The sequence below is a fragment of the Spea bombifrons genome, chromosome 10, assembly GCF_027358695.1.
Source record: "Spea bombifrons isolate aSpeBom1 chromosome 10, aSpeBom1.2.pri, whole genome shotgun sequence".
NCBI lineage: Eukaryota > Metazoa > Chordata > Amphibia > Anura > Pelobatidae > Spea > Spea bombifrons.
In genome coordinates, this window is record NC_071096.1 from 16,866,962 (window position 1) to 16,873,143 (window position 6,182).

The 6,182-nt window shown below is 41.4% G+C and overlaps 1 long non-coding RNA gene across 1 annotated transcript; it reads right to left on the reverse strand.

The window, feature by feature from the left end:
* Window positions 1-4,334: 4,334 nt before the first annotated feature.
* LOC128467412 (uncharacterized) lies at window positions 4,335-5,921 on the reverse strand. The gene is made up of 2 exons (XR_008345718.1): window positions 5,765-5,921; window positions 4,335-5,539 (listed from the first exon to the last, which is right to left on the reverse strand). It is a non-coding gene; the product is annotated as an uncharacterized LOC128467412 (long non-coding RNA).
* Window positions 5,922-6,182: the final 261 nt, after the last annotated feature.

The window sequence follows — 6,182 nt, forward strand, 5'->3', positions numbered from 1 at the left end:
AACTATTCAAGCGAGATCATTTTGCTTACCTTACACCTGCTGACAACCCTGTTGCCCAAGATTCACTTTTCCACAAGACAAGGCTGCGACATCTGTCGAGTAAAGCAATAGACACACAGGCCTTTCCTTCCACATACACAACTTCTAAACGTCTTCCTACGTTAATCCTAAATCACACAGGCTTTATTGTAGAACATACATAATCAAAAAGTCTTACGACTGAGAAGCTTTGTGTCTTGAAGCCGTCTTCTATGTACCTGATGGGTTAAAATGTTCACAAGAGATACCACCATATCCAAATACATTGTTGCAACAGTCATGAAAGCAATAAGAAAAAAAAACACACCTCTCCAAGACTGACTCGGGTCATAATGGTCTGCCACCTGTGAAACACAAAGCAGAGAGACAACTTTCCCTTCACCCTATACATTTCAAATTAGCAGTGTTTTCTGTCCAAACCCTTTGCGTCTCAATGATTGACGAGTCTCAAGGTTCAAAGGTAACAACTATAATCAAGGTCTTCCTAGGCAGCAAAGGTCCGATATTTTCTGTCTTGAAGGGATCTGATAGAGAAGGCATAAGATGGTACAAACTTTTTTCTTCACTTTCTTTGCTGCTCCTCTCAATCTGTGTGGATCCTGAAACTATTCAAGCAAGATCATTTTGCTTACCTTACACCTGCTGAAATCCCTGTTGCCCAAGATTCACTTTTCCACAAGACAAGGCTGCGACATCTGTCGAGTAAAGCAATAGACACACAGGCCTTTCCTTCTGCAAACACAACTTCCAATTGTGTTCCTACATAAGATGGTACAAACTTTTTTCTTCACTTTCTTTGCTGCTCCTCTCAATCTGTGTGGATCCTGAAACTATTCAAGCAAGATCATTTTGCTTACCTTACACCTGCTGAAATCCCTGTTGCCCAAGATTCACTTTTCCACAAGACAAGGCTGCGACATCTGTCGAGTAAAGCAATAGACACACAGGCCTTTCCTTCCACATACACAACTTCTAAACGTCTTCCTACATAAGATGGTACACGCTTTCTTCTTCACTTTCTTTGCCGCTCCTCTCAATCTTTGTGGATCCTGAAACCATTCAAGCGAGATCATTTTGCTTACCTTACACCTTCTGAAAACCCTGTTGCCCAAGATTCACTTTTCCACAAGACAAGGCTGCGACATCTGTCGACTAAAGCAATAGGCACACATGCCTTTCCTTCCACATACACAACTTCTAAATGTCTTCCTATTTCAATCATAAATCACATGGGCTTTATTGTGGAACATACATAATCAAAATGTCTTACCACTGAGAAGCTTTGTGCCTTGAAGCCGTCTTCTATGTACCTGATGGGTTAAAATGTTCACAAGCGATACCCCCATATCCAAATACATTGTTGCAACAGTCATGAAAGCAATAAGAAAAAAAACACACCTCTCAAAGACTGACTCGGGTCATAATGGTCTGCCACCTGTGAATCACAAAGCAGAGAGACAACTTTCCCCTCACCATATACATTTCAAATTAGCAGTGTTTTCTGTCCAAACCTTTTGCGTCTAAATGATTCACGGGTCTCAAGGTTCAAAGGTAACACCTATTATCGAGGTCTTCCTAGGCAGCAAAGGTCCGATATTTTGTCTCTTGAAGGGATCTGATAGAGAAGGCATAAGAACATTCCCCGCACAAACAAGAGACACAACTGACAATTCATGGACCTTTTGAAATGTTAGGTACACATGTTAGGGTGCACATCATTTTGTGATGAAATGAGAGAAGGCATTTTCAAAAGGAATTACAGCAAAAACCAGACTGTGTAGCGTGTGATGCCTACCATCAACTTTGTTGCTCTAAATTAAATAAAGTGACTTGTGAAAGAGATCATAACAGTACAATCTGCTTACCTCACAACGCTCTAATATTTAGGGCATGGGACACATCTCTCCCAGAACACTGCTGCCACATGTGTTGAGTACAAGATACACTGGCTTTTGCCATCATCTCAGAAACAATATCCATTCATGTCTCCTCTATCTGTTCAATTCCCCAAAGAACCTTCTTTTCAAATACTGCTAAACAAAGCTTCCTAAACATGCCGATTGAGGAGATGGTACAAACTTTTTTCTTCACTTTCTTTGCTGCTCCTCTCGATCTTTGTGGATCCTGAAACTATTCAAGAGAGCTCATTTTGCTTACCTTACACCTGCTGAAAACCCTATTGCCCAAGATTCACTTTTCCACAAGACAAGGCTGCTACATCTGTTGAGTAAAGCAATAGACACACAGGCCTTTCCTTCCGCGAACACAACTTCCAAATGTCTTCCGACATAAGATGGTACAAACTTTTTTCTTCACTTTCTTTGCTGCTCCTCTCAATCTGTGTGGATCCTGAAACTATTCAAGCAAGATCATTTTGCTTACCTTACACCTTCTGAAAACCCTGTTGCCCAAGATTCACTTTTCCACAAGACAAGGCTGCGACATCTGTCGAGTAAAGCAATAGACACACAGGCCTTTCTTTCCTTCCGCAAACACAACTTCCAAATGTCTTCCTACATAAGATGGTACACACTTTCTTCTTCACTTTCTTTGTCGCTCCTCTCAATCTTTGTGGATCCTGAAACCATTCAAGCGAGGTCATTTTGCTTACCTTACACCTTCTGAAAACCCTGTTGCCCAAGATTCACTTTTCCACAAGACAAGGCTGCGACATCTGTCGAGTAAAGCAATAGACACACAGGCCTTTCTTTCCTTCCGCAAACACAACTTCCAAATGTCTTCCTACATAAGATGGTACAAACTTTTTTCTTCACTTTCTTTGCTGCTCCTCTCAATCTGTGTGGATCCTGAAACTATTCAAGCAAGATCATTTTGCTTACCTTACACCTGCTGAAATCCCTGTTGCCCAAGATTCACTTTTCCACAAGACAAGGCTGCGACATCTGTCGAGTAAAGCAATAGACACACAGGCCTTTCTTTCCTTCTGCAAACACAACTTCCAAATGTCTTCCTACATAAGATGGTACACACTTTCTTTTTCACTTTCTTTGCTGCTCCTCTAAATCTTTGTGGATCCTGAAACCATTCAAGCGAGATCATTTTGCTTACCTCACACCTTCTGAAAACCCTGTTGCCCAAGATTCACTTTTCCACAAGACAAGGCTGCGACATCTGTCGAGTAAAGCAATAGACACACAGGCCTTTCCTTCCGCGAACACAACTTCCGAATGTCTTCCTACATAAGATGGTACAAACTTTTTTCTGCACTTTCTTTGCCGCTCCTCTCAATCTTTGTGGATCCTGAAACCATTCAAGAGAGATCATTTTGCTTACCTTAAACCTTCTGAAAACCCTGTTGCCCAAGATTCACTTTTCCACAAGACAAGGCTGCGACATCTGTCGACTAAAGCAATAGGCACACATGCCTTTCCTTCCACATACACAACTTCTAAATGTCTTCCTATTTCAATCCTAAATCACATGGGCTTTATTGTGGAACATACATAATCAAAATGTCTTACAAATGAGAATTTTTGTGCCTTGAAGCCGTCTTCTATGTACCTGATGGGTTAAAAAGAGATACCCCCATATCCAAATACATTGTTGCAACAGTCATGAAAGCAATAAGAAAAAAAACACACCTCTCAAAGACTGACTTGGGTCATAATGGTCTGCCACCTGTGAATCACAAAGCAGAGAGACAACTTTCCCCTTACCATATACATTTCAAATTAGCAGTGTTTTCTGTCCAAACCTTTTGCGTCTAAATGATTCACGGGTCTCAAGGTTCAAAGGTAACACCTATTATCGAGGTCTTCCTAGGCAGCAAAGGTCTGATATTTTGTCCCTTGAAGGGATCTGATAGAGAAGGCATAAGAACATTCCCCGCACAAACAAGAGACACAACTGACAATTCATGGACCTTTTGAAATGCTAGGTACACATGTTAGGATGCACATCATTTTGTGATGAAATGAGAGAAGGCATTTTCAAAAGGAATTACAGCAAAAACCAGACTGTGTAGCGTGTGATGCCTACCATTAACTTTGTTGCTCCAAATTAAATAAAGTGACTTGTGAAAGAGATCATAACAGTACAATCTGCTTACCTCACAACGCTCTAATATTTAGGGCATGGGACACATCTCTCCCAGAACACTGCTGCCACATGTGTTGAGTACAAGATACACTGGCTTTTGCCATCATCTCAGAAACAATATCCATTCATGTCTCATCTATCTGTTCAATTCCCCAAAGAACCTTCTTTTCAAATACCGCTAAACAAAGCTTCCTAAACATGCCGATTGAGGAGATGGTACAAACTTTTTTCTTCACTTTCTTTGCTGCTCCTCTCGATCTTTGTGGATCCTGAAACTATTCAAGAGAGCTCATTCTGCTTACCTTACACCTGCTGAAAACCCTATTGCCCAAGATTCACTTTTCCACAAGACAAGGCTGCTACATCTGTCGAGTAAAGCAATAGACACACAGGCCTTTCCTTCCGCGAACACAACTTCCAAATGTCTTCCGACATAAGATGGTACAAACATTTTTCTTCACTTTCTTTGCTGCTCCTCTCAATCTGTGTGGATCCTGAAACTATTCAAGCAAGATCATTTTGCTTACCTTACACCTGCTGAAAACCCTGTTGCCCAAGATTCACTTTTCCACAAGACAAGGCTGCGACATCTGTCGAGCAAAGCAATAGACACACAGGCCTTTCTTTCCTTCCGCAAACACAACTTCCAAATGTCTTCCTACATAAGATGGTACACACTTTCTTCTTCACTTTCCTTGTCGCTCCTCTCAATCTTTGTGGATCCTGAAACCATTCAAGCGAGGTCATTTTGCTTAACTTACACCTTCTGAAAACCCTGTTGCCCAAGATTCACTTTTCCACAAGACAAGGCTGCGACATCTGTCGAGTAAAGCAATAGACACACAGGCCTTTCTTTCCTTCCGCAAACACAACTTCCAAATGTCTTCCTACATAAGATGGTACACACTTTCTTCTTCACTTTCCTTGTCGCTCCTCTCAATCTTTGTGGATCCTGAAACCATTCAAGCGAGGTCATTTTGCTTAACTTACACCTTCTGAAAACCCTGTTGCCCAAGATTCACTTTTCCACAAGACAAGGCTGCGACATCTGTCGAGTAAAGCAATAGACACACAGGCCTTTCTTTCCTTCCGCAAACACAACTTCCAAATGTCTTCCTACATAAGATGGTACAAACTTTTTTCTTCACTTTCTTTGCTGCTCCTCTCAATCTGTGTGGATCCTGAAACTATTCAAGCAAGATCATTTTGCTTACCTTACACCTGCTGAAATCCCTGTTGCCCAAGAATCACTTTTCCACAAGACAAGGCTGCGACATCTGTCGAGTAAAGCAAGACACACAGGCCTTTCTTTCCTTCCGCAAACACAACTTCCAAATGTCTTCCTACATAAGATGGTACACACTTTCTTTTTCACTTTCTTTGGTGCTCCTCTAAATCTTTGTGGATCCTGAAACCATTCAAGCGAGATCATTTTGCTTACCTCACACCTTCTGAAAACCCTGTTGCCCAAGATTCACTTTATCACAAGACAAGGCTGCGACATCTGTCGAGTAAAGCAATAGACACACAGGCCTTTCCTTCCACGAACACAACTTCCGAATGTCTTCCTACATAAGATGGTACAAAATTTTTTCTGCACTTTCTTTGCCGCTCCTCTCAATCTTTGTGGATCCTGAAACCATTCAAGCAAGATCATTTTGCTTACCTTAAACCTTCTGAAAACCCTGTTGCCCAAGATTCACTTTTCCACAAGACAAGGCTCCGACATCTGTCGAGTAAAGCAATAGGCACACATGCCTTTCCTTCCACATACACAACTTCTAAATGTCTTCCTATTTCAATCCTAAATCACATGGGCTTTATTGTGGAATATACATAATCAGAATGTCTTACAACTGAGAAGCTTTGTGCCTTGAAGCCGTCTTCTACGTACCTGATGGGTTAAAATGCTCACAAGAGATACCCCCATATCCAAATACATTGTTGCAACAGTCATGAAAGCAATAAGAAAAAAAACACACCTCTCAAAGACTGACTCGGGTCATAATGGTCTGCCACCTGTGAATCACAAAGCAGAGACAACTTTCCCCTCACCATATACATTTCAAATTAGCAGTGTTTTC